Below are 27,429 nucleotides of genomic sequence, written 5' to 3'. Positions count from 1 at the left end.
GCCTGAGATGTTCAGGGGAGACCCAGACCAGTGTCGAGCTTTCCTAACTCAGTGTGAAATTCATTTTGAGCTTCAGCCGTCATCCTTTCCCACTGAACGTTCCAAGGTGGCTTTTGTTATATCTCTGCTGGCAGGAAAGGCGAAACAGTGGGGAACTGCTGAATGGCAAAACAGGTCTGCATCTTGTAACTTCTATGAAACTTTTTCCAAGCAACTCATTCGAGTTTTTGACCCTGTTATTCCAAGTCGTGAAGCCGCAAGAGGATTACTGTCCCTCAAACAGGGTGATCAGCCTGTCTCGTCCTATATAATTGACTTTCATTTGTTGGCTGCAGAGAGCCATTGGAATGAGGCAGCACAGATGGATGCATTCATGCAAGGACTAAACGCAGACATCAAGGATGAGTTAGCGACCCGTGACTATCCTTCTTCCCTGAAACAACTCGAGGACCTGGCTGCTCGCATTGACATTCGGCTGGCAGAAAGAAGGAGGGAGAAGCGACATGAGGAGGGTCGCTCATCATTTACTCAGGGTTCTGCACACCGGCATGAGAGAAGGAGCCGGTCACCTCTCACTGAGGAAAATGAGGATTGTGAGCCTATGCAGTTGGACAGAACCAAGATTACCCCTGAGGAGAAAGATCATCGGAGAAGATTCAAGTTCTGTTTTTATTGTGGAGAGAAGGGACATTTAGTACTCAGGTGTCCATTAAAAGGACAGGCTCAGCAGAGGAAGGGAGGTCTCTACTGAGCCGAAGTCAACTAACTGCCTCCTCCTTCTTGTTTCCTGCTCGTTTTCAAACCTCTTCCATGTCTCTCCAGGGGGCCGTGTTTATTGATTCAGGAGCAGACAATTAATTCATGGACAAAACATTTGCAAATAAGAACGGCATAAAACTTATTCCTTCAGCTGACACAAGAAACGTGCTAGCTTTGGATGGTCACAGCATGAATAATTCACACCTCAGGATGGAGGAGATTACCTTAACAGTTGGAGGTAATCATCAAGAAAAAGTAACTTTCATGATCATTAATTCACCTGAACTTCCTGTTGTCCTAGGGGTCTCCTGGTTGCAGAAACACAACCCTCACATTGACTGGAAAAAGAAAGAAATTCTAGGTTGGTCTGAGTCATGCTCCACTGCCTGCCTTTTGTCTGCTGCTATGGAGGTCAGCGTGGAGAATGAGGTCAAGGAGACATACCCGGATTTATCCAAGGTACCTCAAGAATACCATGATCTAAAAGAAGTATTTAATAAGATTAAGGCCAAGAACGCTCTGGCTCATGCTGTTCAGTCGGCTCGTCGTGACTGTGATCTGCTCAGAGAGCAGTATGATGAGGAGCAGGAGGCCAAAGCTGAGCTGCAGCGTGCTATGTCCAAGGCTAACAGCGAGGTGGCTCAGTGGAGAACTAAGTATGAAGAGAGTCAAGCCGAGCTGGAAGGAGTTCAGAAGGAGGCACGTGCTTTGAACACAGAGATGTTCAAAATGAAAAACTCCTATGAAGTAGCTCTGGACCACCTGGAGACCCTGAAGAGGGAGAACAAGAACCTGCAACAGGAAATAAGTGATTTGACTGAGCATATTAGTGAAACAGGAAAGACAATTCATGAACTGGAGAAGGGTAAGAAAACTGCAGAGAATGAGAAATCAGAAATCCAAACAGCCTTGGAGGAGGCCGAGGCTACACTGGAGCACAAGGAGTCCAAGGTTCTCCGTGTACAACTTGAACTCACCCAAGTCAAGAGTGAAATCGACAGAAAACTTGCAGAAAGGATGAGGAGATCGAGCAGATCAAGAGGAACAGCCAGAGGGTGATTGAGTCCATGCAGAGTACTCTGGATGCTGAGGTCAGGAACAGGAACGATGCCCTAAGGTGCCAAAGAATATGGAGAAAGGCCAGGAGGTCGATGATCAGAATGTCACTGGTTCAGTCAAGAACGGCCAACTGGAGACAGACCCCTGACCCTAAGTACCAGGTGGGGCAGAAAGGTTTGCTCTCCGCCAAGGACTTACCATTAAGGGTAGAGTTTCGGAAGTTGGCACCCCGATTTGTTGGACCTTTCCCAATTTCCAAGATCATCAACCCTGTCGCTGTATGGCTGAGATTACCCAATTCCATGAGGATTCACCCCACGTTCCACGTTTCTCAGGTCAAGCCCTTCGTGGAGCCCCGACTTGACCTTGCCTTGCCTCTTGGATATTTGCCTCTCTGCCTGCTCCCTGTCGGACTGTTTGGATTTTGGTTTTCGATCTTGTTTCTTGTATCTGGTCTATGCCTCTGCTTGCCCCTTGCCTGACGTCTCTTGTTCCGATCGTTGACCCTGTTTCTGTCCTTGGATTATTGAGCCAGCCTAGCCCTTGGATTATTCAGCCTGAAGTCACCTCCTACCTGCGCTGTGGAGATCACTGCCTTTCACCCACCGAGGTTTCCCCTTTGGGTTTCAAGTTCTACTCAAGACAAAAGCAGGTTAGTGACTTTTTCTGATCCCTGCAATATCTGGAGAAACTACAAGTCACTAATCCCTCTTTCTGCCCCAGTGATTCCCGGAAGCTGTGTGGAGTTTTACCTGAGTGACGTTTTCCTGTGGCTGAATAAACCTTTAAAATTTTCAGTACTGTGTCTGGCTGAATCTTGGGTCCGCCTGTTTGTGATTCGTAAAACTCTTGGTATTCTGTTGATGAGCTTCAAGAGGTAGTCACTGAAATGGTTTTCCAACAGTCTTGAAGGAGTTCCCAGAGATGCTTAGCACTTGTTGGCCCTTTTGCCTTCACTCTGCGGTCCAGCTCACCCCAAACCATCTCGATTGGGTTCAGGTCCTGTGACTGTGGAGGCCAGGTCATCTGGCGCAGCACCCCATCACTCTCCTTCAAATAGCCCTTACACAGCCTGGAGGTGTGTTTGGGGTCATTGTCCTGTTGAAAAATAACTGATGGTCCAACTAAACGCAAACCGGATGGAATAGCATGCCGCTGCAAGATGCTGTGGTAGCCATGCTGGTTCAGTATGCCTTCAATTTTGAATAAATCCCCAACAGTGTCACCAGCAAAGCACCCCCACACCATCACACCTCCTCCTCCATGCTTCACGGTGGGAACCAGGCATGTAGAGTCCATCCGTTCACCTCTTCTGCGCCGCACAAAGACATGCTGGTTGGAACCAAAGATCTCAAACTTGGACTCATCAGACCAAAGCACAGATTTCCACTGGTCTAATGTTCATTCCTTGTGTTCTTTAGCCCAAACAAGTCTCTTCTGCTTGTTGCCTGTCCTCAGCAGTGGTTTCCTAGCAGCTATTTTACCATGAAGGCCTGATTCACACAGTCTCCTCTTAACAGTTGTTCTAGAGATGTGTCTGCTGCTAGAACTCTGTGTGGCATTGACCTGTTCTCTAATCTGAGCTGCTGTTAACCTGCGATTTCTGAGGCTGGTGACTCGGATGAACTTATTGTCCGCAGCAGAGGTGACTCTTGGTCTTCCTTTCCTGGGGCGGTCCTCATGTGAGCCAGTTTCTTTGTAGCGCTTGATGGTTTTTGCGACTGCACTTGTGGACACTTTCAAAGTTTTCCTAATTGTTCAGACTGACTGACCTTCATTTCTTAAAGTAATGAGGGCCACTCGTTTTTCTTTACTTAGCTGCTTTTTTCTTGCCATAATACAAATTCTATCAGTCTATTCAGTAGGACTATCAGCTGTGTACTGTATCCACCTCCTGCACAACACAACTGATGGTCCCAACCCCTTTTATAAGGCTTGAAATCCCACTTATTAAACCTGACAGGGCACACCTGTGAGGTGAAAACCATTTCAGGTGACTACCTCTTGAAGCTCATCAACAGAATACCAAGAGTGTGCGGAGCAGTTATTAAAGCATATATATGTATGTATGTATGTTCAACAGTGATTGTAGGATGGAGGAGGATAGATGGATTGAAGCCTTGTTTGAAGTAAAGTGGTCTGTCATAGTGAAGAAGGAGCGGAGCCACAAAGCAATCCTCTCTTTTGCTGCTCTGTGTAAGTTCCAGCACCCACCGTGGGTTATGAGACAAAAAAAACAGGATCCTAGATACAAATCAGCATTAAAGCTCAGAGTACATCTGCTGCTCCTCCACATCAAAAGGGGATGGTTTGGGCATCTGATCTGAAAGCCTCCTGGGTACCTTCCTTTGGAGGTTGTTTGGGGATATCCCAGAAAACTGGAGGAACTATGAATCCCTTTGGTTCTCTGACTGCCTTGAGATCTCACAGAACTTCTTATTACTAATCACATTGATATATATTAATGAATAATCAAGTAAAGACACATTGAAATAACTTAAACATATAAAAAATATAACTAAAAGGGGAAGTACAAACATAACTTAGAATAAACAGTGTCATTAGCTGTTTAAAAATTTCACTTTATAAACACGTCTCTCAGCTGCATGGTGGTGTAATTGGTAGCACTGTCGCCTTGCAGCAAGAAGGTGAAGTGTCTCTGTATTGCCCTGTGGTGGACTGTCCAGGGTATACCCCACCCCGCGCCCAATGACCACTGAAAATAAGAACGTTAGATACTGCAACATTAAAGGAGAGGTTGAAGAGGAAACAGGTGGAGGAATGAACTCTAAGTGAGACAACTTTAGTCCATCAGCACTGCCCACACTGAACCACTGATAGGAAGGGCCATAGATTTGCCATACTGCAATCAGACTGTGGTATCACCTCTCTCTGGGAGCCTAATTCGGACTTCAGCAGGTGCAGTTCTCACCCTTTTGTCTCTGAAGCTGTGGATGGGGAATACATCAAGGCACATATGTTGTTCGGCTGGGATGGCACAGACTGGTTGGTCTCTCTCCTGGCTGTGGTCTTGGAAGGTCTCATTGGTTTCTGCACTTGGATTTCTCAAACAAACTGTAAACAATTCAAAAACTATCTAGCTTAATAAGGTTACCTCTAGTATTTACCAGAGTTGCACGAATCTTGCTGGAGCTTTAAAGAAATATGCAGAACAAAATTATATTAATCTTAAACCAGTTGGTCAGTCTTAATGAATTCAATTGGGCCTTTTGTTTGATGGTTGTAGCTCTGTGTCTTTGGGAGTGTCAGCATATCAATCACTTTTTGTCTGAGTCAGCACTAGAGCACATAGAAGTCACCCGTTAATGATGTCAGTTGGGTCAGAGGAGTTTGTAACATGCTTATTATATCTGGGCTGAAAAACTATATGTTATTCTTTCAGAACTTATTGGTTACATTTTCAGATAAATATATTCCATAACAAAACTCTCAACATCGTTATGGCCAGGGGCAGAAGTCTAACTGAACGTTAGCAGCGTGACTAAAAAGAGAGACAAGAATTTATTCATTTCAAAAGCTTAACGGAGTCCTACACTGAAAAGACAGACTAAGATCATTCACTTTGAAGAGCATTATTTGACATCCATTGATTATATAACCAGTTGAAAAACAGTGCTTTCAAATCAGGTTTAACAAGTGTAGGACCTTCATGTGGAAGAAATATAATTTCAGCTTTATTTAATGTCGAGTCTTGGTCAGATTTAGACATGTCTGCAAAAGAATTTCTGAGTGGCTCTAACAGGTGCATGGCTCAAATAGGCTTAATTTTTGTTTTGAGCTCATTTGAGTTCTATTTATTTTTTGTGTGGTTTAAAGAAATTTGAGGGAGCTGTTTTACAAACTTAGAAATATATAGGTCTTTGCTGCGGACTAATGAATTCTTTTCTTGGAAGAGCAGCCATAAACCTGCTGGAAATGTCATGCTTATGGCTGTTTTACTGACTAAGCTGCTTATTGTTATTGATTAAGCAGTGAATTCAGCATCATATCAATATGAGCCAAGCTGACTAAAGGTTGAAAATGAACCAGGGGCAGACCCATCAACAGGATAATAACATAAATCGCAATCAACTTTAATGAAATAGAAAGTTCTTGAATTATTGATTCAAATTTTGTATTTGAGTTATATTAAAATCTGCCAAAGGCAGGATTTAAAACTGACAGTATGTGCCTGAAAACGTAAATGGAAAACTGGAAGTTTTTGTTTTTTCCAACCGCATATGATCCTATTTCTGCTGTTACTAGTTAAGTCTTGCCACAGATTTTCAATTGGATTTTCGTGTGGACTTTAACTAGGACATTCCCAAACATTTTTTTAAAATTCTTTTTTTTATATAGCGTTTTTCAACAACGAGACACTCAAAGCATACAATTACAATACAATCACAAAGAAAATAAACACAGATACAGACACAGAAAAACAAATCAAATGATAAAATCAAACAACAGAGGTAATTAAAAAAATAAAATAAAATAAAGAGAATAGAATAGAATGATGGATAAGTAAATGAAAGGAAAACTGGACTGAAAACGTGACCAATAATGTTTAGATGGCACAGTCAAAGGCCACTCTAAACAAATAAGTTTTAATCTTGATTTGAAGCAATTTAGGATTTCAGTTTTCTGGCAGTTTATTCCAGATTAGTGGAGCATAAGAACTAAAAGCTGCTTCTCTATGTTTGGTTCTGGTTCTGGGTATGCAGAGTAGATTTGAGCCAGAAGACCTGAGAGGTCTGGGTGGTTGATACACTGACTACAAGTCTGTATTGTATTTTGGTGATAAGCCATTCAGTGATTTATAGACTAACAGAAGTATTTTAAAGTCTATTCTCTGAGCTACAGGGACCCAGTGTAAGGACTTTAGAACCGGGGTGATGTTCTCCACTTTCTTAGTTCTAGTGAGGACGCAGGCAGCAGCGTTCTGGATCAACTGCGGCTGTCTGATCGACTTTTTAGGCAGACCTGTGAAGACACTGTTGCAGTAATCAATTCTACTAAAGATGAACGCATGAATTAGTTTTTCAAGGTCCTGCTGAGACATTAGTCCTTTAATCCTGGAGATGTTCTTTAGGTGATAGAAGGCCGACCTAGTTACTACCTTTATGTGCCTCTGAAGGTTCAGGTCTGAGTCCATCACTACACCCAGGTTTCGAACCTGACTGGTGGTTTCTAGCTGTATTAACTGAAGCTGTGTGCTAACTTTTAAACACTCTTCCTTTGGTCCAAAGATTATTACTTCAGTTTTGTTTTGATTCAGCTGAAGAAAATTTAGGCCCATCCATGCATTGATTTCTTTTAAGCATTTACCCGGCGTTTGAATGGGTTCATGGTCACCTGGTGACATCGTAACGTATAGCTATGTGTCGTCTGCATAGTTATGATAACTTACGTTGTTATTTATTAAAATTTTAGTTAGGGGGAGCATGAAGATATTGAATAGGAGGGGCCCTAAGATGGACCCTTGGGGAACGCCACATGTGATTTTTGTGCTCTCTGATGTAAAGTTACCTACTGACACAAAAAAGTCCCTGTCCTTCAAATAAGATTTAAACCAATTGAGTGCTGTACCAGAAAGGCCGACCCAGTTTTCCAGGCGCTCTAATAAAATGGAGTGATCAACAGTGTCGAATGCTGCGTTAAGGTCCAATGATACCAGCACTGTGGTTCTTCCACAGTCTGCATTTATACGGATGTCATTGAACACCTTGACAAGAGCAGTCTCTGTACTGTGGTGAGCAGGAAGCCTGACTGGAAGACATCGAAGCGGTTGGTCGTTGTTAGGAAGTTGTTTAACTGCTGAAACACAGTTTTTCAATAATCTTACTGATGAAGGGGAGGTTTGATACAGGCCTGTAGTTCTGTAGTAGCTGCTTGTCCAAGTTGCTCTTTTTCAACAGAGGTTTGATAATTGCTGTTTTTAGGGCCTGGGGGAAAACACCTGACAAAAGGGACGTGTTTATTATTTGTGTTAAATCAGATGTTATTACAGGCAAAGCTTTCTTAAGGAAAGCTGTGGGTAAAACATCGAGACAGCAGGAAGAAGAGCTTAGTTGCTGTACGATTTCTTCTAAGATTTTGTAGTTTATTTGGTGAAATTGGGAAATTTTGTCAAAATTTTAGTTTTAGTTGGAGACAACATTGGTACTGGAGTTGATGTGGATGTGCTGACTGCCCATCTGATCTTTTGGGTTTTTTCAGTAAAGAATTTAGCAAATTCATTGCAGGACCTGATAGAGTGGAGTTCAGATGCTACAGTTACAGGAGGGTTTGTTAACCTGTCAACCGTGGCAAATAATGCACGAGCATTGTTAATGTTTTTGCTGATGATCTCAGAAAAGAAAGATTCCCTTGCATTTTTCAGTTGTAGGTTATATCTGTATAGTCTCTGACAATGTTTTGATCTAAACCATGCCATTGTATCTCTTTCAGTGTCTTTTTGGACATTGTCCTGCTGGAAGGTGAACCTCTCAGCTCAAATGTTGTCAGTTGGTCACTTTGCCTGGTGAAGAAAAGCATCACCATGTTTAAGAATAGAATATGATTAAAAAAAATATCCTTTACTGTCTCTCACTGGGAAACGTCTGGTGTATCGGCAGCAAAGTGAACAGCAAATTAAATACACAGTCAAAAGATTAGAGACGGTACTGCAAGAGTCTCTGGAGGTGGTATGTTCAGGGTAATTTTCAATGTTGGTTTCCCATCTGCAGTGACCACTATATTGCTTGTGGTACACTTCTTATGGTTTTCTTTCAATTATAGTTTTCTTCTTGTCATCATTCCATAAGGGCCAGATTTGTGAAATCCATCCAAGACTAATAGTTGTCATCTTAACAGGTTTTTTCCCCCTGAGCAGTGGAATCTCTGCAGCTCATCCAGTGTCCTGTTTGCAGTTGTACCATACTCTTTCGATTATCAGATGACCAAGGTCCATGAGATGTTAAAAGTTTGGGATATTGATTTATAACCTAACCTTGGTTTAAACTTCTCCATGGCCTAATCTCTGACCTCTCTGGTCTGTTCCTTGGTCTTCATGATGATGTTTGATGTCTTCACAGAACCGCTGCATTTTCATCAAAATTAAATTAAACAAATGTGGTCTCTATACTGATTAGGTGACTTCTGATAGCAACTGGTTTTATTGAGGGGTATTTATAAGGAGGGCGGAATAGAAATGCACACCACACTTGTCAGATTATTTATTTAAAAATGCCCTTTATATCACCTATCTGTAGACATTTTTGGTTAAATAAAGATTTCAAATGTAATTTTTTTCGGTTTTAACTGAAGAATTCCTCCCTTATCTGTACACACTGTTACAAAGAGGACTAATTAAAAGTTTTCTTGTTCTAATATGTTGACAAAGTCAAGCACTTTGATTGTCTCTGGTGTCTTTTTAACATGTCTGTGTGTTTCTCTCTCCCTTTCACAGACTCCCACATTTACCGCCTCTAATGAAAATGCCCATCTGTTGGTTTCTCCTAATTACAACACATTTAGCTTGTCAGAACATTAACTCAGCAGGAATTCAACATATTTTTCTGAAAGCACAGAACTCCATGTGCATGGAGAAGGTGCATATTTGTTAAAATGAAAGCCAACCTTAAGAAGCATTTTTTAGCTCAGCTGAACTCTGTGCATCTGATCAGATAGATGTGACATTTTAGTATGTTGGTCCACTTTCACTTGGCAGCAGGAAAAGCTATGAAAACAAGACTGAGTAATGATCACCAAAGGACAGCTGAGATGTGAGCACAAACTAATACATAAAAACATTGGCTTTCATTTGGAGTTATGTTTCTGACCATCTTCTAGCTCAGTTTGGTTTCCTCCAATGCTTTGCTGAAGATTTGCTGTCTTATTACCTGATGTGGCCCTGCAGAAGACATGAGTCCAGAAATCAGCTGTGACATCTCCGGCAGTAAAGCAGAGCAGCAAAGACAGAAAGTTTCAGTTGTATGTGTTGGCACACCTGGTAAGGATGTGAGATATGATGAAAATTCTATCTTTATTATTATTATTATTGCATAATCTCACACAAAAATGTTTTTTAAAATATTTCCTTATATTTCAATGTCAAATGTATTTATTTAGCACATTTAAAAACAACAGCTGACCAAATGGCTTCACAATTTAACCAACATCCATGGAAATAGCATATAAAATAAAACTGAAATAAAAATAAATAAAACCCAGAAAAGTTAAGATTTCAATTTAAGTACACTTATTCATTGAAGTAAAAAGTCCACGCTAATATATATTTAGTAATTTTTTAAGCTGATCATAACGTACAGTAACATTGTATTTGTAATCCACAACTTTTAGTTCTCCCTGGGGTATAAATGTGACATGAAACAGTCACACATTTCTTCTGCCAACCTTTACATTTTGGCAGCTCCATTACTTACTGTTAGAGAACTGCAGCAAGGAATGGCCTCTTGAAGTCACCAAGTCTCATTAACAACCAATAAGATGTTATCTGTGTGTCAACAAACTGTGGGGAATGATGCCAGTAAAAAAGCATGTTCTGTCCTACCAACATAAACATAAACGTGTAGCGTTTGGTAAACTCTGCTGAGACTGTAGCAGGAACGATGAGCTTTGGTCCGAACAGATTACAATTGAGCTTTTAGTAACAAACACTCCGGGACTCATGTCCACTGTTAAGTATGTTGTAGAGTCTGTGATGCTGTGGGCCTGTTTCCCTTCTCAAATCCCTGGCAACCTTGCTGGAGTTCATGACTCTATGTAATACCAGAAGATTAAAAAAAAAAATTTGATTGACTTTGATTGATTGATTTAAGAAGGAGGGGTCATGTTTGCGTGGATAGTGCTTTTCCTTAATAAATGAAATCTTGATTTGAAAACTGCTTTTCTATTATTTATGGGTTTTCTTTATTCCCCGTTAAATTGATTTATTGATCTGAAATACCTAAGTGTAACAGAAAAATCTTTGTGAGGGTCCAGTATTATGGGCACAAATTCAGGTCATAAATATTTTGTACATCTTATTTGTATCTCTACACAGCCAGGGTGAGTTGCCCTTCAGCTATCCACCACACTCAGAACATCTTTCTGCTCAGTATATTTTTGCTCGATTTGAGGATTTTACAGACATACTTTTCAATTCTTCAGAGGCAGAAAGCTCCATGGGAGACAAAACAACAACATTCAGCCACACTGTATCATCCATGAGACTACGCACACCTTGTTTCCAATATGTTATTGACTGCTAAGCTTAATGTTTGTCCATATGAATGCAGAAATGCACACTTACACACCTGTCCAGCTGGCTAACAACCCCACTGATCAATGTATTGGACTCTGGGGGTGAAAATGATGATCTCACTAAAAGCTTGCAGGCTTCAAGAAGCTGAACTTGACCTTGTGGCTCCTAGTCTGCCCACTGTCTCCCCCCTTTTAGCAGCACCAAGCCACCTATGGGGCAACATCTGCCACTTTTTGTCCCCCTGCTGTCACTTCTTTGCTTACAAACATTAGGAGGAACATTCTTGAGGGACACTGAGTGTTTGTTCTCAGAAATGGAACTCCTGTAATTCACATCACAATCTCAGTGTGATTATGCTGAAGGACAGAGATGAATAGGCTTTGTGAGGACATTTTATCACTAGATGTTATCTCTTAAACACCACAGTAACTGAAAGTGACATAGAAAAATTAGAAGCATTTTGCCAGTGAACCTTGATAGAAAAAACAGGTTTAGTCTATTTTATCAATTAGCAGAAACTCCAGACTAAGGAGAGAAGAAGGAGCAGGGTCATCATGACTCATGGTTCATTGAAGGTGGTGCTTTAGGGCCACCTGGTGGACATAATAGGTATCACAAGCAAACGGAACAAAATACAAAGAGCAAAAGGCAGTAAAATTAACATAAACATATTAAATGTCTACGTGTTCCATTTTATATCTTTCTGATGTTTCTGTGCTATTTCCCTGTTTATGTTTCTCTCTAACTAAATATAAATTGATTTTGCTGTAAACAATAAATCTTTTAGCATCAGTTCTGCTGTTATGCTGTTTTACCGTAAAAACTGAAGAAACAAGCAAAGCACTTTCATCACCTGAAAGAAATAGCAATTTTTATTTATTTATTATTTAGGTAAGAAATTTTATTTTATTCACTTTTAAAGATTTATTTATTAACAACCAGCTGAGAAACCAAGAAAAAGTTGTGAAAGCCTAAAAACATTATATTCAGAATAAATTAAACAAGAACAAAACCACCACTGAAGGGATAAACCTTTAACTAAAAGCTTGTTTTATATTGTGCCCAAGAAAAAATAAATCCACTGATGTGACACAACTCTATTTATATCTGCTATTATTATTTTTTTTACTATTTTACAGCTGAATAAACTGGGTTTGAAAAACATAACTAAAATGAATTGAAAAAACAATTATGTTGTAATTAAAGGAACATCTTGCATTCAGATCAAGTAGAGATAAATGTGCTTACCCAGTAATTTGCATTTCTAAACAAATACGTGCACAATTTTAATTATACAACTGATTCTGCAATTAAATGGAATGCTTTCAGACCTATAACAACTGATGTGCATATCTGATTGACAGGAAACCTGGACCCAACAAGAGAGCTGACAGGTGACATAATGCTTTATGTTGATTTTATCAACATAAAGCAAGAATCAATAAAATGGGATTGTTGTGAAATGGATAACATATAGACCAAGAGTATAGCAGTTAATGTTTGTGATTGAAGTGCATCTGAAGGAAATGGGATTTACATCCATAGAAGCCTTGCATAATTTACATCTAAAAAAAAATCCTTAACACCTAAAATCCTTAACACCTAAACAGATGGAAACAAGATTCCACTGAGCTAAAGCTGGAACTGTAGTTTGGTGCTATCGCTGTGAAACATATAAAGACAACTGGCTCATTGTGTCCAGTCACTGATGTTTGGGGCTGCAGGTCAGGTAAAGGAGCTGATAATCCCCTCCTCAAGGAATGCATAGGTGGACACTGATATTATTTTAGATTATTATTTTCTTTTTCATTAAGCAAAACTTGGTCTGTTTGGGTTTTTAGTAGGTAGTATGGTAATGCATGTTACCACCAAGGATATTGCACTAAAAGCTTTCTTCAGGAAAGTCATCATACCATTTACATGGTGAACAACTATTCTGGATCTCAATCCAACTAAACATTTATACTGGAAACTAAACAAATTGTGCATATACACTCACCGGCCACTTTATTAGGTACACCTGTCCAGCTGCTCGTTAACACAAATTTCTAATCAGCCAATCACATGGTAGCAACTCAATGCATTTAGGCATGTAGACATGGTCAAGACAATCTGCTGCAGTTCAAACCGAGCATCAGAATGGGGAAGAAAGGTGATTTAAGTGACTTTGAACATGACATGGTTGTTGGTGCCAGATGGGCTGGTCTGAGTATTTCAGAAACTGCTGATCTACTGGGATTTTCACGCACTACCATCTCTGCGGTTTACAGAGAATGGTCCGAAAAAGAGAAAATATCCAGTGAGCAGCAGTTCTGTGGGCGCAAATGCCTTGTTGATGCCGGAGGTCAGAGGAGAAGGGCCAGACTGGTTCAAGCTGATAGAAAGGCAACAGTAACTCAAATAACCACTCGTTACAAACAAGGCATGCAGAAGAGCATCTCTGAACGCACAGCATGTCGAACTTTGAGGTGAATGGGCTACAGCAGCAGAAGACCACACCGGGTTCCACTCCTATCAGCTAAGAACAGGAAACTGAGGCTACAATTCACACAGGCTCACCAAAATTGGACAATAGAAGATTGGAAAAACGTTGCCTGGTCTGATGAGTCTCGATTTCTGCTGCGACATTCGGATGGTAGGGTCAGAATTTGCTGTCAACATCATGAAAGCATGGATCCATCCTGCCTTGTATTAATGGTTCAGGCTGGTGTTGTTGGTGTAATGACGTGGGGGATATTTTCTTGGCACACTTTGGGCCCCTCAGAACCAATTGAGCATCGTGTCAACGCCACAGCCTATCTGAGTATTGTTGCTGACCATGTCCATCCCTTTATGACCACAGTGTATCCATCTTCTGATGGTTACTTCCAGCAGGATAACGTGCCATGTCATAAAGCATGAATCATCTCAGACTGCTTTCTTGAACATGACAATGAGTTCACTGGACTCAAATGGCCTCAATGGTCACCAGATCTCAGTCCAGTAGAGCACATTTGGGATGTGGTGGAACGGGAGATTCACATCATGGATGCAGCCGACAAATCTGCAGCATCTGTGTGATGCTATCATGTCAATATGGACCAAACTCTCTGAGGAATGTTTCCAGTACCTTGTTGAATCTATGCCACGAAGGATTGAGGCAGTTCTGAAGGCAAAACGGGGTCCAACCCGGTACTAGCAAGGTGTACCTAATAAAGTGGCCGGTGAGTGTATAAAAATGGCCTGACAACACTCCTAATCTATCAACTGCTATACAAGAATACTAGAACCTGACTGATGAAGCACGTTGCTTTTCATCAAGGAAGTCCAAATATCAATGATTTCAAGCTGTAACGTACAGAAGATGTAAGAAAATGCAATTTTCTGCTGTTTTTGGCAACTTCTGCTGAAAATGAGCTGTGCCGTTATTTTGTCTTTAGGTACACTTTAAAAATACTAGATGTCGATTTATTTATCTGTTAGTTAGTTTATTGCTACTGTTTATAAAAACATGAGTTTAATCATCCTCCAAAAAAGGTGATACAACATCCTCCCTCCACCACCACCAAACCCCCACCCCCTTCTATGCTGTTCCAATTGTGTCCGGTAGGCGACACCCTTCTTCCTTGTGGCTCCCTTTCACTGTGAGACACCCCGACCCGTCAGACAGATCTGCAGACCACCTCACCTTAATCAGTCTGCCTTTATTTATACTAACAAAAAAATTATCAAATAGAGGGGACTTGGACACCACAACAATGCCTTTTGGGAACTGACCCTGGGTAATATTTGAAAAGAGGGAATAAAGGGTGTTTGTGGAGTCACAGAGAGAGTTCAAATGTCTGTAAACAAATATCCTATATATATCGATCTATCTATGTCTATATATATATATATATATATATATATATATAGTCATTGAATTAGAATATTACTGAAAATGTCATTTATAAGTAAGACTAAGTAATACACATTATATAGACCATTTACACACAGACTGATGTTTTAAAGTCTGTATTTCTGTTAATTACGATGATTTCTCACTCACAGATAATGAGAACAGGACATTTAAGCTTAGAATATTATATCAGAACAATAAAAAAAAAACATTTTTAATGCAGAAATGTGAGTTTAATGAAAAGTATGTTTAATACCTGCTTAAAGGTTTAGTACAAAAAGGTCATTTTAATCCGACAAACAACCCTCATAGAAACACATTCCTAATTCTTTGAATATTATATGTATATATTTACACACATTAACTGTAGGTGCAAAATCATCATAATCAACACGAATAAAGGCTTGAAAACATCAGTGTTATCATTCTATGTGTGTTTCACTTAGAGAATTGACTTACTGAAATAAATAAACTTTACAATAATATTTTAATTTGTTAAAATTTGACTGCATATATATATATATATATTCTAGTTCTTATACAGTCTTGCCATGTTATTGTACTATACAATTCTAATTGCTTTTGTTCTTTGGTAATTTGTTTTTTTCAGCCTCACCAGATCCAAAACCCACAGTCTGCAAAATGAACCTGAAACAATCTGTCTCTCTCCTGGCTGGCTGCTCACTGTTTCCCACCCAAATCAAAAGGGGTGAGTCGTCGGGGGGTCATGTCTGGCCACCTCTCAGGAGAATAACGGGGTCTCTGTCTGCTCTCCAAACCTCCAACGGTTCTCCACTGTCCCTATGGCAACAGCCAAGGACCCTGGAAGGCCCCCAGACTGGAACATCCAAACAGATGCCCATAATTAACGTGGCTATATGGAGGTGTCAGTGCTGCCAGTCTGCCTTACAGAAAGGTAGACCCTCTCCCAGACCTGTCAGAGGTCCATAGGGCTGAGTAAAAAATGACCGCCTTTTGGGGTGTGTGTGTGTGTGTGTGTGTGTGTGTGTGTGTGTGTGTGTGGGCATGGGGTGAGCTTGGTATGGGAACTGTCTGCCCAAAAGTGTCTGTCTTCTCCAGACAATCAAACAACAGCAGAAAAAAATACTTTTTTAACTCTTTTTTGAAGAATAAAACGTTTTCTGGATGCCTGTTTTTTTTTTTTTTTACTTTTTTAAACTATATCTAATTTACACTAAGTTTAAATCTCATCTGCATATATGAAACATGCTTTGAGGTCACCGCAGTGTGTTTCTTTGTTTAACATGTATAGTGAGGTATGTGTCTGACAGATTGTCCACACACTGTCTGACTGACACGGCAGGGTGACCGACAAATCACGTCTCTTCCCCGGCACTAAAACTACCAGACCTTGTTAAAACATTTACATTTAAAAATGCATAACCTTACTTACAGCTATCATCTTTTAGACCACCCTTTACACATATCTGTCTAAAATGTCTTGATGTCTTATTGGGATTTTATGTGATAGACCAACAGAAAGTAAAGCATAATTTTGGAGTGGAATAAAAGAATAAATAGTTTTCGAATTTTTTTACAAATGAAAGTTTGTGGTGTGCACTTGTGTTCAGGCAGCCTCAGTCAAGTTGTTTGGAATATGTCTCTACCAGCTTCGTACATCTAGAGAGAGATTTTTTTTGCCCATTCTTCTTTGGAAAATAGCTCCCTCTCGGACAGATTGAACAGAGCAATTTTCAAGACTTGCTACAGATTATCATTTGAATTTAACCTTGGACTTTGACTGGACCATTCTAACACATGAATATGCTTTCTTCTAAACCATTCCATGTTAGCACTGGTGGATGTTTTGTCCTGCTGGATGATGAACCTCCACCAGTCTCCAGTTTCTTCCAGGATTCTTCCAGCTTCCCTCACAATTATAATTCGCCACACAATAACGCCACCATTATGTTTAACTGAGGGTGGTGTGTTCATAGTGATGTGCCACTCAGAATTTCATATGCAAACAAAAAAGTTGAATTTTGGTCTCATCTGGGCAGATCACCTTCTTCCACAGGCTTGATGACGCTGAACACCTCCGTTTTTCTGTTTAGTCATTTGTATTTAAAACCATGTATCATTATACTTTCACTTGGCAGTACGTTATTGCAATATTTCTGGTTGTAATGTGACAAAATATGAAAGGTTATAGTGTAGTGTATCAATATATTGTAGCAACAAAAAAAACTGAATTTTTCCTGTATTCCATAAATAAAAGATATGACATGTTTGCGAATATCAATGAATAAAAACTGACAGCAGCTTTTGTAAAATAAATTTAAAAAATACATTTCAAATAACAGAAAACGTGAAAGAAAATTGGTGACTGTAAAACTTGGGTCACATATGTAGGCACTCATTAGATAAAGATCAGATAATTGTTTTGTGAACAATTAAGCATACTGTGGAGACTCAGATTATCGATTCATTTTATAATCTGTTTTTCACAGGGCAACTGATCTTTAATGGGTTAAAGACTCATCCATCTGCTGGAAAACTGACACCAAAGGTCACAGCATGCAGTGTCCACTTGTTTACGGGTTCATCAACACCGCTGTGGTCAGCAGCATCCTTCACCACTGGGGCAGGGGTCAAAGGATTGAGTTCACCTCTGACCTGGCCAGCCCCCTGTAATAAGATGTTTCCCCTTCATACTGATCAATTGGTTCCTTTCAGGAGGACCTCAGAGACATGAACATAAAACGTCTTTATGAGGTTGTCCAAACCCAGCTTTAAATGCCTGTTAAAAGCAGGCCAGTAAAAGGCCACATCCTTGTAAACCGGGTACAATATAAATGCTGGTTGCGCAATTGAGTTATGGGATTCTGATCTGCAGAGTTGACCTACAGACGTGAATATGAATTTTAGAAATGCTATTATGACAGTAGACTGGAAATTCCCAGACAAAAAGAGAAAGCAGAATTGGAAGTTTGCGTTTCAAAACAACATTTTCTTGAGGCAAAACTCTTCTGGTCACAGACATAAGTGAGGAATCTAAATGATGAGTGAACAATTTATTCCCTGGAGGGGATCAGTGTGCCAGACAGTTATATGGGACTTCATATGCAGGACCGTGGGGAGGTGGGACAGGGGCTGTCTGGGACAGAGCCAGCCAATTATGCTCTGGCTAGACACACTTATATGACATGCGTGTGGGAATCCCCTGAAATCAACCAACACTGAGGTCCTGCTCGTAATTATGCAGACACCAGGTCCAAGTGTTTTTCATTTTAAAATATATATAGCTTGATGAACAAATAGCACTTTGTCAGAATTGTAATGAGAGAAGAAAACAATATCAATAATTTTGTGAGGAATATATAGCATATGTCTGAAGTGCTGAAAACTGAGAGATATTTTAAAAGATTGTTGACAATTGTTTGATAGTTTGCCGTGTTTATTTTGGATTAGCTATATTTCTTTTTACATTTGTATACAATTTATTTTAATGGACATTGAGTTTATGATTGTTGTATGAAATGCACACTATCTATAGAGCTTAAATAAATGATCTTATTCATATTAAAGCTTCATTGCTTCCCAAAATGTACAGCTGCACGTAACAACAATGGCAGAATAATATAACCCCAAATGGTTGAAATATGCAAAACTTGCATGAATCAGTTTAGCCCAAACATAGTAATAACACATAAATATCCCAATGATTATTAGCTCTTTTAAAACAAATGTTCTCACTTCGTCATCACTTCCTTTCATGTATAATATTTAAAATAAAAATATGCTGCTAGCAATGGTTTCAGTTTTTGTATTGCTATTATGGAGAATTACTTTTTGGTGGCATTCTTGCACTAACAGGGCCATAAAGAATTTTATGATTGGTGAAGAATTATCTAATTTAGATCTGACTATGTTATGAAGACATATAAAAACTCTGAAATATTTTGGATTTTAGCACTAATCAATAAAACAGACAAACTCCAGCATCATTTACCTCCTGCAGCACAGTGTAAAAAATAATTCACACTGTGTAAATACAATAGTGCACTCCCCGTTTACTGGGTGTGAGGGTAAACAAAAGAAAACTTGTTTAGGTTGCACCCGATGACTTTTTCCTGTTTCTTTAGCCCTCGATGGAGCAGTAGTCCATATCAAAATCTGCCATAGATTACATTAATGGGTCCCAGCGTTAGAGAGCCAAAGGCCTTTAATCATTGACTGTAGTTGGTTTCTCATCTATACGTTCTAAACCTTTAACATTCACTCTTTCGATGTCATTATCATTCAGGTGTTATGGATGTATGATTCTGTGGCCTTTTCTAATCATCTCTTTGCTGCCCTACTTAAATATCTCTGCCCTTGTTGCTTATCTGCTACAGCTTACACAACATAACTGTTGATATCACATAAGACGCAACACATAGTCAAGGATAAACTGATACAAGAGGATGACATCCTTTAGGAGGGTTAAGAACAGGTATAGATAAAAGCAGGACTGACGCTCCATTCTTTGCTCCTCTTGGTTCATCCCTAAGATGGGCTGAGGGGGGCCCGGTACCGAAGGTGAATGTCACTCTGTATCTGTTCAGTTGTATACTCTGTGCACCAATCATTTTGGCATTAAATCTTGATTTTATACGTAACCATTTCTCATTATTTCACAAGGTAAATAAAATACTTTGCTGGTTTTACTGGCTGGGTCTCGGAACCGGAGAGAAATGGACCGGTGGTGCACAGGGGAAAAAGTGGGGCAAAAAACCCATAATTTTACAACACAGGAAATGCCTTTAAATGAAAAAATAGCAGTTTATTTTTTAACATTGTTATATATGCCAATATTCTCGGCTTTTATGAATGAAAACATTTGCCTTTACTCTTTATCACCTAAAATTGTGTTTGAGGGTTAATTGAAAAAACTGAATGTCTAAATTACAGAAGGTGTAAGTAAGAAACAGAATACAATTTTCAGGATGTATCAAACAGAAACTTCTTTGTACATTTTATCATGTCTTTTTATTTTACTTGCTCTAAAATTAACATTTTACAACTACATTGTTTTTGTGTGATGTTAAATGTTACTGTTATTCCCTTAATGTATTGCTTGTCTTTGCTATAATGCAATTCTTTTTGCCTTTGTTCCTTTATTGAGCTGTAAAGAACTCTGAATTGCTTGTGTATGAATGGTTCTTTACAACTAGCCAGCCTTTCCTTTGAGGGAGCAGTCACTATTCAATGAACTTAACTGAAACTGAATGGATTTAGTTTACTTAGGGAGTACAAAATCATGCAGAGCACTTTTCATCCAGACAGAAGATGTGGTGGTGGAGCTCAGATACATGACAAGAATGTTAAAGTTATTTGAACACATAAGGCTTTACACTGATGCAAATTGGGCATGGCAGGCTCAGCAGAACCAGAGTGAGTGACTAAGATAAACTAAACACTGGATCTAAAAAAATATACAATTTAAAGCTGATTACAGATGATGGAATGACTCCCGCTTTTGAACATATAGAGACTAGCTCTACACCTCCTCTGTGCAACACGCTGGTTAAATGAGGATCTAATGGGAGGTTTATTCAGTGCAATGCAACAAATGTTGCAACAGGAAGTCCTTCCAGCAAACTGCAATTAGTTTTCACAGTGAGTCATGCACACTGGGAATAAAATAAAACTCTATTTTTATTTCCACTCTTTCAATTATCCTTTTCACTGTAAACATTTTATTTCCATTTTAGGCTGACACATCAAGGTTTGAAACGATTGAAATAAAAAAAAAAACATTGCTGCAACTTCACTGAAGGTTCCTTTTTGTGTCTCTATTATTTTTCCATAAAAACACCTCACTGCATCCTGTCCTAAATATGTTTTTTCAATCCAGATCAAATCTATAATTGATATATCTAAAACTAATCAAGTAAACATTAACCCTTAGTTACTCTCAAATATGAATGTATTCTATTTTCCATTAAAGACAGTCTATATTTTTTTCTTCTTTAAACTATACTCAATAATAATCACATCAGCAAACAGGCTGTTAATTGAGGAACAATTTTAAATAAATCACCTTATTTTTACTGTCTGGTAAAAATATATATTTTTTGCTCTTCAAACTTTTCCTGAGGCTGCTTCTACCTTGAGCTGACTCTCTAAGTTTCTTGAGTCTAATATGATGCATGTAAAAAATATCATGCAATATTATACCTGTTAGCGTGCATATCTTCAACAAATCTGGTACAGATTACAAACATAAACAGGTGTAATACATGTTTCTCAGTGGTGATTGTCATATGCTACTATCTTATATCTGATTCAGTCAACACACCATGGTTCTATTCACGTGGCTGAATAGATTTGCTCTCAATCCTCAATCCAGCTGTCTAAAGAAACCTCTCAAGAATATTTATGTAAAATATAGTAATAAAATCATGTTTGACCGTTTCTTTATGTTAAGAACGTAGTTAAATTATCCAGAGATGCTGTTTTCATTTAAAGTAGGCTTTCAGTGGTATAATTAGGCGCGCGCGTGTGTGTGTGTGTGTGTGTGTGTGTGTGTGTGTGTGTGTGTGTGTGTGTGTGTGTCTAGTGTATTAATAACCAAGTGCCAGCAGTGGGCCTTCATAAAAACCGATGGAAATTTCTAATGGCTACATGGCCGAAATAGTGCCTTCTGAAATCTAATTCGTGAAATAGTGGCTTATTTTAGCGACTTATAAGTCGGTTTGGAAAAAAATAAGTTATTGAAACATTTTTTCCGTGTATTTATTTATTCTCTAAGTGAAAGCAGAAACCCAACAGCAGCCTCTTTTCTCTGTTTGTCAGCTAAGGGAGCCGCTGACAGCCCCACACTGGGCCTGTGTGTGTCTGTCTGCCTCTGAATACGAGGTGGCGAACTCTCCCACGGCGGGGAGTGCGCGCCTTTTCGGAATTAGCCACGCGGCACGCCTCGCGCATTGAGCTTGAACTTGACCAGAGGAATGCGGCTCGTGGGAACGTCGGCTCGAGGGTGCCCTCCTCTATTCAGGGCGCGCGGGCCGGTGTCAGCCGCGATTAGCATAAAACCCAGCCCGCCTCAAATTAAGGCACGAGGACTCGGGCTCGCGGTCTCCCTTTCACACCAACCAGAGGAGGAATTAACAGGTCTCTGTGCGGTAAGAGCTTTATTATTTACATATATAGAGCACACACACACACACACACACACACACACACACACACACACAGACAGACACGCGGCTCGTGAATTAGCCTGTAAATTGTTCTGGTTTCATAATAAATTTTATAGACTACATTAACTTTAGCATTATTCCTGCTTCTTGCTGTTTCTTTCTTTTTAAAAAAAAATCAAGACTACGTCAGACTTGTTATTTCAAAGTTTGAATATAATAAAAAATAACTGATCAGATAATTAGTTTGATTTTTTTCACTGTTTATATTTCCCGTAATTTGATAAAAAATACAAAAAAAGCCTTTTTTATGTCTAATAGTTATTTCGTTACATGTAGTTTTATTTGTTAGTTAATTTAGTTTGACTTGTGTTAAATGAAATGGTTCTTACATGTACTAATGTTTGGATTAAAAGTGTTTTGACTTATCTGTTGCTGAATCTTGCTGAATCTTTTACATTTTTGCATTAACCTTTGTTCATATTAAAACGAGTTAGATTAATTATACATTTTATACAAAGGTTTTGCGTTTACTGCTCAATTTTTATAATCCTATAATCAAGTCAGTAATAACTCCCCGGCAAAAGAGACATTATTAAAACTTTCAACTCCAATAAAATAAAGAGAAATAGAACACTTTATTTTTTATGCACTGTGATTTTTATCTATTTTCTTGTTCTGTCTATATAGCTTTCCTCAAGTTGTGAAAGTTGTCTGAGGCTATATCTTGATCTGTTTATCTGGGGGGGGGTTAGGTTATTGTTTCTAATAATTCATGCAAAGATAACATGCAGCTCTTCACCAATACGCTTTACAAATCTGATATAGACCACATGGAAGCATAAACAGGTGATACACTGTTGCATTTTTCTGACTGATGATTATAATTTACTGCATTCATTTCAGAGGGATAATAAAATCTTATCCATTCAGAAATGACGAAGACGGAAATACACATGTGGGCATCTTTATTTGATGCTAACTCTTCCTGCTAAGATTGAAGCTCATTTACACAGCCATAACTCACAAGATAGAAACATGCTCTCTGCTTTTTGTGTGTGAAAGAGATCGTTCTAGTCATGTCTTCAAGAGGTTTCCTAAACACAGTCTGTGCATAATTTCAAAGTTTCAACAATATACACTCAAACCTTTGAAAACACCAAATATGATAATCTGTCAGAAAATAGACACCAGGTGTTTAAGTGGGGGTTTTTTGCCTTTAATGAAGTACTCTTAGTGTTTACATTTATTTTCAGACATCTGCCAAATGTACAATGTTAAATAAAATAATTACTCAAAGCCAAGCCTAACATTCTGTAAATATATGATTCTGTCCTTGGGTTGTCTTTTAGGGGTTTGATTAAATAAGAAAGAGTTATTATTAGACGTAGTAGCAGTAGTAGTAGTATAGTACTTAAAAATCCATTAAAACAACCAAAACTGAATATAAAATAAAATAAAAAGATTTAAAAAGTGGTTGGATATTAGAAATGAGAGAAGGAATTAGACTGTCAGGCCAATATTATGTGAATAAATTAATGTATATTTTGTTAAAGGCAAAGTGATTTAAAATAACAGTGGAGAAGACTGCAGACTCCATGCAGCCTGAGTATATAAAAACTGTAATCCACAAAGAGATAATTTTCCTGTAAATAATAAAAAGGATACATTTTACAAATAAAAAGCTGCAGTAATTTCATTAGATGCAATAAAGACTTAGAATCAAATACAACAACAGCAGAAATAATGCTAACAATAATAATAATAAACATTGTGGGTTTTTTTTATCTTTGTATCTTTAATCTCAGATTCAACGTTTTCATTGAGTAAGTAAAAAGCAAAATAAACAATGCTACAACATTTTAATCTTTTATTCAGTTAAAATCATGACGCCGTCCTAAGTGGTTTAGTGATAGCTGCCTGTGTAGATTGAGATTTTTTATTTTATTTTTTTATTTTACAGCACATTCTTTCACGACTCAGATGTTTTATTCCATTTAGGCAACAGTTTGTCGTAAATACATTGTTTATGTCTGATGTTACCATGGTGACATTTAGTTCATGGCTGCCTCTCGGAAGTTTGGTGGTTTTGTTCTTGGCTACTCTTTGGACACAAGGGATGAGTTTCCACAAGAGATCATCGGTGTTTTCTTCACCAAAAACATTGTTTTCCTCACCAAAGTGTGGCGCTGTTTCCCCTTCTGGAGTTTGCAGTATTTCACTCTATACGCAGATCTTTTAGACAAGGCATCGTGATTTTGAAACAAACACGCAGCCCTTATTTAAATCTTGTTTGAACAAATTATTTAAATGGTTGAAATTACTTATAGTAGTGGCGTATCAGACACATTCTGTTACATGCCCAAAACAGATAATGATGAGTTCTTATTTTCTCAATACGTTTTTTTTTCTCTCTTCTATGGCTTGTTTCACACAGGCTTAATCTTAGTCTATAGACCAAGATTATCAGGGAGTACATTTTGTTCTTACTGTATATTATATAAAAGCATATTTTCTCTTCCCTTAACAATGTGAAGCTGACCATCAGTTTTGCAGTTTGCAGTCTGTTTTATGAATTTTACTTTTATTCCTGACAGCAGAGAATAAAGCCCATTATATTAAATTAGATGCTGTATGGAGTTCACTCTAATCTCTCTTTCTATCGCATTAAACAAATGTAAATTCAATCAATGCAGCAGGTGTGCGATACTGAACCATAGAAATGTTAAAGAACAGCTTAGTAATACTAATTATGATGAATCCTTTCCGGTAAAACATACAGCTATGTTTAAAAAACTGATGATGATGTTTTTTATCCAGGCGTTCTTCATGACTGACTCGTATATTTCCACCTGGTTCACTACATGATTGTTTAAGATTCACCTCATTCCATCGCTGTATTTCAAAATAAACCCCACAAAATGTATATTTGTTTCTGCTTTGGATCCCTCATGACGTCCTTAAAAATAATCAAGGCCCTCTATGACAAATTTGATAAGCCATGAGCCGTGCGTTCCCTCCTCCTTCGCCTATACTCATCATCATCTTCATCATCATCCCTCTCCGCGGCTCCTTCCCATCTCTCTCTCTCTCTTGCTGCTGTCTGGAGCCGCAGCTCCTCTCTGACCCGCTCCATCCGGTAAGAAATTATAAATATTTTTTCATTTCATAATAGTAATGTTTTCCGTGGGCACATATCTGTCAAAGAAACTAGGACAAGGAGACGTAGGGAAGCACTTTTACTTCTTTTAAAAGACTAGAAATCTGCCTTATGGATTAACGGTGGAAGTGTGATGTAAACTCAAGAGTGAAACCAGTAGAAATGGCATCTTTTAATATTTTAAGTGAATGAAAAGGAACCAAGGTAATTTGACATTTATTCCCAAGTTTATTTGTTTTTTTTTAGAAAGACAAATATCACAAAGCAAACCTAGAAGGAACTTTCACGTGTTTTATTTAGATTTTGGTTGCTGATTTTGTGACTATAGGCAATATATATATATATATATAAACCTTGGGTTATTGTACATCATCCGTTTCATACATTGTCCAGTCCAGAAGTCCTGCCGTAATATTTCTATACCAGACAGCAAACTTTAACCTAACAGATGATAGATAGATAGATAGATAGATAGATAGATAGATAGATAGATAGATAGATAGATAGATAGATAGATAGATAGATAGATAGATAGATAGATAGATAGATAGATAGATAGATAGATAGATAGATAGATAGATAGATAGATAGATAGATAGATAGATAGATAGATAGATAGATAGATAGATAGATAGATAGATAGATAGATAGATAGATAGATAGATAGATAGATAGATAGATAGATAGATAGATAGATAGATAGATAGATAGATAGATAGATAGATAGATAGATAGATAGATAGATAGATAGATAGAAATATATGCATATATAGTATTTTGTGTATCTGTCACAATACGCCATAATGTGACACATGTGCACATTGTTTTGTTTTGTTTTTTCTTTTTACCTGCCGATTAGTTTTAAACAAACTCTGTAATGTATAATGAAGGCCTTCATTGCCATGTGCTGATGTGGTGTGAGAGGAGGAAGACGAGGAGGCCCCAGGCAGCGCTGCAGTGCAGAGTTCAGCAGGGAGATATTGTTGTGAGCCTGGGAAAGTGTAGCGGGGCTGACGCCACACTGTAGAGTTGAGGTGAGGGGGGGACTTGGAGGATCCCAGACCGGATTGTCATGTTAATTTCTCCTTGGTGCGTTGTTGAACTTGATGTTGACTTCTTTCTTTTCTCTCCCTCTCGCTCTTTTTCACCCTTTCTGAAAGGGGGTGGTTGAGAAGGGGGAGTGGGAGGATTGGGGGTTCCCTGTCACTTATTTGTGGGAAAATTCATCTCTCTCTCACACACACACGCACACACACACACACTAAAAAAGGTCTTACATTTTTTGAGAACACAAAATAATATATATATATTGTAGAGCACAAACAACAGGTCTTGCGTCAAGTAATAAAGTGTATTGCTTTCTTTAGCGCTGGATGAAAAAACATATTGCTTTCCTATTCTATTAGTTTATCAGGAGATGTGCATGCTGTCATCTTGGACGCGTACGCGTAATGCTGACGGTGTGTGTTACACAAAAATAATTATTAAAAGATAACTAAGTGCAAGATTCATTTTCGCCCTGTTTTGCGCATGCCCACGGTGTGGAAAGGGGATGATCTGCAGCGTGACAGGAGCAGATGGCACAGTTGATTTCATCTGAAGGGGTACAGTTCGGCATGTATATGTGCTGCAGCCTCCAGGATACCAACAGAATGCAATGCTTTATATTCAGATATATAGGGTCTGATGCCGTTTTGAACTGTAACACTGCTCTTATGGAGCTTCGCACATGCGCACAGATTCCAGCGCATTTTTTGTAGCATTTCAAATCCTTGCCTGCCAGATGCAGACACTCAAAGGCCATCCCTGTAATCATTGCTCAACATATTTTCTCTTCAGCTGCTGGTAGTCACATCATTCAGGTGAAAGGCTTTTACATAGTAACAAAGCCTTCGTTTCTCAGCAAAGTAACTGAATAGTGAGATGCAATATGCATTATTAAAATTAGAGGCTGGTGCTTTTGCATTACATAATCTTTGCATCTTCCATAATGCATGTACCGCATATCTATGTAAACAGGTATGCTTTGAAATAATGTATCAACAAACATCACAAACCACGTCATGTATTGTCATTGAAATGTAGGCCAATTTCTTTCAGTGCTATTTCTAAGAAGTGTTGGCAGTAATTACATATTAAGCCTTTTCACAACGTGCACTAAGGAAAATGTCGTGTGACACAT

General features: G+C 38.6%; 1 pseudogene; it reads left to right on the top strand.

The window, feature by feature from the left end:
• Positions 1–1,164: 1,164 nt before the first annotated feature.
• On the top strand, positions 1,165–4,614 carry LOC124869815 (annotated as a pseudogene).
• Positions 4,615–27,429: the final 22,815 nt, after the last annotated feature.

Source organism: Girardinichthys multiradiatus, chromosome 6, assembly GCF_021462225.1.
Source record: "Girardinichthys multiradiatus isolate DD_20200921_A chromosome 6, DD_fGirMul_XY1, whole genome shotgun sequence".
NCBI classification, from domain to species: Eukaryota; Metazoa; Chordata; class Actinopteri; order Cyprinodontiformes; family Goodeidae; genus Girardinichthys; species Girardinichthys multiradiatus.
This window is presented reverse-complemented; position numbering and strand designations above follow the sequence as displayed.